General features: G+C 32.4%; 1 long non-coding RNA gene across 1 annotated transcript; it reads left to right on the forward strand.

Annotated features, from left to right (window-relative positions):
• The first annotated feature begins 2818 nt into the window (after positions 1 to 2818).
• Positions 2819 to 4951, forward strand: LOC148926371 (uncharacterized). Its single transcript, XR_016130949.1, has 2 exons — positions 2819 to 2962; positions 4525 to 4951. It is a non-coding gene; the product is annotated as an uncharacterized LOC148926371 (long non-coding RNA).
• Positions 4952 to 5732: the final 781 nt, after the last annotated feature.

Consider the following 5732-nt stretch of genomic DNA (forward strand, 5'->3'; position numbering starts at 1 on the left):
TGTGTTTTGCTGTGTGTGTGTTGCTATGTGTTTGGTTGATCTGTTTAAATGTAGAAATTGTGATTTTGCTTGATAAAATGATACTTTGTGAATAGTGTTTTGTTTTACTTAAGTGACAAGTTATGCCCTCTCTGCTTTTTTGAACTCATTGAAATTCAGAAAATGATAGTTTCAGATTATAAAATGATAGTTTCATGGGATATGGGATAAAATGATAGTTTCATGGGATAAAATGATAGTTTACATTATAAAATGATAGTTTCATGGGATAAAATGATACTTTATGTTTGTTTGTGTGTGTGTCCTGATGCTACTGCTGCTGTGTTTGTGTGTGTGTTGTTGTGTGTGTCTCTGTGTTTTTGTATGTGTGTGTGTGTTGCTATGTGTTTGGTTGATCTGTTTAGATGTAGAAATTGTGCCTTTGCTTGATAAAATGATACTTTGGGTGCATAAAATGATAGTTTCTGAAAATGATAAAATGATACTTTGTGAATAGTGTTTTGTTCTACTTAAGTGACAAGTTATGCCCCCTCTGCTTTTTGAACTCATTGAAATTCAGAAAATGATAGTTTCAAAAGATAAAATGATAATTGCCCTTGATAAAATGATAGTTTCAGATTATAAAATGATAGTTTCATGGGATATGTGATAAAATGATAGTTTCATGGGATAAAATGATAGTTTACATTATAAAATGATAGTTTCATGGGATAAAATGATACTTTATGTTTGTTTGTGTGTGTGTCCTGATGCTACTGCTGCTGTGTTTGTGTGTGTGTTGTTGTGTGTTTTTGTATGTGTGTGTGTTGCTATGTGTTTGGTTGATCTGTTTAAATGTAGAAATTGTGTCTTTGCTTGATAAAATGATACTTTTGGTGCATAAAATGATAGTTTCTGAAAATGATAAAATGATACTTTGTGAATAGTGTTTTGTTCTACTTAAGTAACAAGTTATGCCCTCTCTGCTTTTTGAACTCATTGAAATTCAGAAAATGATAGTTTCAAAAGATAAAATGATAATTGCCCTTGATAAAATGATAGTTTCAGATTATAAAATGATAGTTTCATGGGATATGAGATAAAATGATAGTTTCATGGGATAAAATGATAGTTTACATTATAAAATGATAGTTTCATGGGATAAAATGATAGTTTCATGGGATAAAATGATACTTTATGTTTGTTTGTGTGTGTGTCCTGATGCTACTGCTGCTGTGTTTGTGTGTGTGTTGTTGTGTGTGTCTCTGTGTTTTTGTATGTGTGTGTGTGTTGCTATGTGTTTGGTTGATCTGTTTAGATGTAGAAATTGTGTCTTTGCTTGATAAAATGATACTTTGGGTGCATAAAATGATAGTTTCTGAAAATGATAAAATGATCCATTCAAAACATTTATTAATTGATCCATTCAATAAACTTGAGGTATAACACATAATCAGCAATACATAATATTAATCTAAAATCAAATTGAATACATGAAGCAAAACAATCAATAAGCTAAATAATAGAGACTGATTGTTACCTTCGGTATTTCCTACAAACTCCATCGAAAAAATTTGTGACGGCAATTGAACAAGTAATCAATGAAAATAATGAATTATGCAAGAAATATGGAAACAAAATCTGAAGACTATGGAAAATGAATCAAATCGGAAGAAAATCTGGAGCCTATGGAAACAAAATAAGCGAGAAATATGAAAATAAAATCTGGAGCATATGGAAACAAAATCGCAGAGAAGAGGAGAGAATCGAAAATCGCTGAGAAGAAACCGATGAGAAGAGCGTGAAATCTGGAGTGAATCTGGAGCGAAATTCAAAAATTAAATGAGCGAAATGACATATTTACCCTCTGCGCCTTTTTTTATTAAGTAAATCTAAGTTTGAATCTCAACCACAAGATTATAAAATATGTGTGGTCCAGATTTGGTTATAGAGTTATCATGTGATTTGAGGGTTATGATATGATCACATCTCTCTCTCTATATATATATATATATAGGGTAGTGATATAATGCAAACTTATATATTGTACAAACTCAAAACTCCTCAATACAGCTTCAACACTGTTTCAATACAATATCAGCACAGTGTAAAATTTCAAGATTTTACTGTCAACGCAGTATCAACACAATATCAACACAGCATCAATCATTGACTACCGTTGAAATTCTGTTGAAAATTTCTTGTTGATGCTTTTTTGTGATCTGTTGACATTTTTCAATGGTCCAGATCATAGTTTTGAGTTTGTACAATATTTAGAGTTTTCATTTGATCACATTCATATATATATATATATATATATTAAAATACTAAATAGTTAAGCTAAATGCATTAGTAATAATGTGTGCATGTAAATATATATATATATGTGTACGTACTAATAGTCTAATTAAATTTGTTTATGTAATTGTTCTAATATTCTTTTACTATGACTTTTGTTTACACTTATTTGTATAATTGATTTGCTCTTATTGGTATAATTGATTATGGCACATATATATGTAATATTCTATTTTTAACTTCAAGAATTTGAATTCATTTAACAAAAGGTGAGCATGACGTGTAAAATTTTATTAAAATACACGTATAGAATGTGCATGCAAAGTAGATAAGTGTAACCTTGTGAATTAGCTTTTTTGTATTTAATTACATAATCTAAAATAATAAGTTTATTTTATATATATGTATAGGAGAAGGAGAGGGTACGTGTAGTTCCATGAATTACTGCATGTCTGTCTTGTATCCAGGTGGATTAGTGAAACCATATACAAGTGGATTAATTAGTATGCTCACTATATCACTTATATAGTGTAGAAAACAAAAGAGGAGAAAAAGGTGTAAATTAGAGAAAGAAAAGGGAAGAACGGAAGAGCAGAAAATACATGGCATATTTATGATATAACGATTGAGGGTGGTAAATTAGGAGGCGAAATCAGGAGTTTGGTAGATTATCTGTCGTAATCAGGTGTGTATAAATCACATCTTTAGTTTACATATTTTATGTGATTGATTGATATGTGTTAAATTGGAGTGAATATTTGAACTATATGATATGAGCCTGAAATGGTTATGTGTTATTTGATATTGATGTTGTAAATGATGTGGATATGTGATTTGTGCAATGAATGTGTTTATCTATAGTATTGGAGTTATTGGTGGAATATATTGATGTAATTGGTGCAATGGATATGTTTGATGCATGCTATTAAAATTATTTGAATCATGGAATTAAAGAGGATATGTGACAGTCTTACCCTGGGTTCTACGGGTCATATTCAATGATAATGGACCTACGGGTCAAAGAAAATGTGCATAGAGGGGCCTTCGTGGAAAGGTCAAAATGCAAAGAGGGGCCTTCGTGGAAAGGTCAAATAAATGAAAAGGACCTTCGGGTCGTATACAATGGAAATCCCGGGTAGATACTAGGCTTGACCAGTCACAGAATAATAAAAAGAACGGAGAGGCATATGCATATGAATACTAAATTGTGTATGATATTTATTACTTCTGGTGATATATGTTTGTGAAAGAATATGTTTGATATTTGTGTGAAATTAAAGATAAGGTTTATATACACTGAGTTGTGGCTCATATAAACCACTAATATTTTTCAGTAATAAGATATCAATGATGCGTGGGTTGATGTGAGTTACAGTTATTATAAGGGTCGGCGGCTGACGCATTTTGGCAACTTCTCTTCCTCATCATTTTGCATATAGATAAATGTATAGTATATAGTGTGGTGATAGGGTCTCACTGCTTTTCAGAATGTTTTGAAATATGCCTGATATAATATGTGGATTTTATATAGTTGACACGTGGATTATTTATTTTAAATTTCGAATTTAGTTATAGTAAGTGTATAAGTCATAAGGGTTGAGGTGTGACACTAGGGCTATGTTAGTAACGACTTTGGTTATACAATTCCAATTTTCTATTTAATATTAATTTTTTTTTACTTTGTTTCTTCCCTAAATAATTCTGATGCTACATGATTGAGTGACACAATTATGTATGATTTAATATAACTTGCTTCATAATTGTGAGAAAGTTCTAGCAAGTTAGGTCTACTTAGTAGACGCTACAGTTAGCTTCCTTTAAAACGGCACTGTTAATTGAGAGTGAGGACTTTTCAAGGGTCTTAGGAGCTTTTTGGAGTTACGTGTTGGGATTGACAATCCTAATCTTGTAATCAACGTTTGCATCGCATGAGCATAAGCTAGGTGACTCGTCTTATCAAAGTAATAACTATGCTAGGGTATTGTAGTTTGGAATTTGTATAACCATAACTGTGAACACACATCCCTGGAATTCCCTTATCTCTATATTTTATCTCCGTGTTTTATTTGCAATCAGTTGTTATTTACTTTCTATTGCTTTCAGTTTTTAAAAAGTTTTCAAAATTCTCTTGATTCTCCATATAGTATTGAGTCTTAGAAGAAGATAGACAGTCTGTGTTTGCCTTCCCCGTGTTCGATATCCGGTACTGATCTTTGGCTATACTATTTCTATTATGTATACTTGCAGGTATTAATAGTGCTAAAAAATAGTGCATCAGTGACCTGGGTTGTATTATTTGGTTCGTTTTGAGTGTTACAGTTGCAATTCATGTCCATTATTTATACATTTTATCCATTTTGGTATTTTGACGTATTTTGTGAGAAATGTGCAAAATAGAGCTTAAAAAAACATAAAATTCAAAGTTTGAAGTCTCGAGCATTCGAGCCAGCCAGTGGTCCACTGGACCTTACTCAACGACTGGTGATCATGTAGCAGCCCGTCTCGGAAATTTGTGCTTGAAAGGAGAACACGTCCAGCGAACGCTTGATGTGCTCGAATTTTACACTGTTTTAAGATCATTATTTTGTCAGTTTTAAGTTGATGAGATACTATTCCTTTTGAGTGGATTATTGTTGAGATGATCTTCTAATTTTATTCGTGTTATTCCCATTTATTTCGATCTATGGTATGTTGCGTTGTTTTTTCATTTCTTTCCCACTTCTTTAACCCTCCCCTAGTCGTGATAAACTGTGTATTCTATCCTTAGAAAATGTGGTCATGACAAAAATATCTATGTGTGAAAGCCATGGTTGCGGTTCCTTCTATGCCGTTAGAACCAAACCGCTCCCGACGACCTCTCCATGTCCAGGGTAGGCCATCAATAGTTACAACAATCGACAAGCGCAGATGCAGCTGCGGAAGGACCTCGAAGCCTAGTTTTCTTTTTTCATATGGATCTGATAAGTTTCTATCGGCTTTACTTTTTAGCACACTGCCTTGTAAATCCATCTTACTTGTTTTTCAGGATTATTATAGGTTGCTCCGAGATCTAAAAGACAACCCCAGATCTGGAAGGCTCATTTTTCTCGGTAGAGCCACATCTCTCATGCTGATGATCAAGAACCTCAGATCTTACCAATTTCTACTTTATAATTCATGTTTTGTGATATTAGAGATCTTTAAAATAAAATTCTCTCATTTAGAAAGATCTTTAGAGATCTTTATTTAAATTTTTATCCCAAAATTACTTATGACTTCCCAATTTATTAAATTAATCGTATTTATTAAATTTTTTCACAAATTGCTTTACTGAATTACTCTTATTTGAATCGAATGAGGCTGATTATATTCTCCCGTTTCCCCCCAAATTATCGAAGCACGCGCTCTGGATTCTCCCCTTTCCGCCCCAAATTATCGATGTTTGCATTCTATCGAGCACTCCATTGAAATTTCCT

Source organism: Salvia hispanica, chromosome 5 (assembly GCF_029641045.1).
Source record: "Salvia hispanica isolate PSC_SH4W2 chromosome 5, Shi_PSC_v1, whole genome shotgun sequence".
Taxonomy (NCBI): Eukaryota; Viridiplantae; Streptophyta; class Magnoliopsida; order Lamiales; family Lamiaceae; genus Salvia; species Salvia hispanica.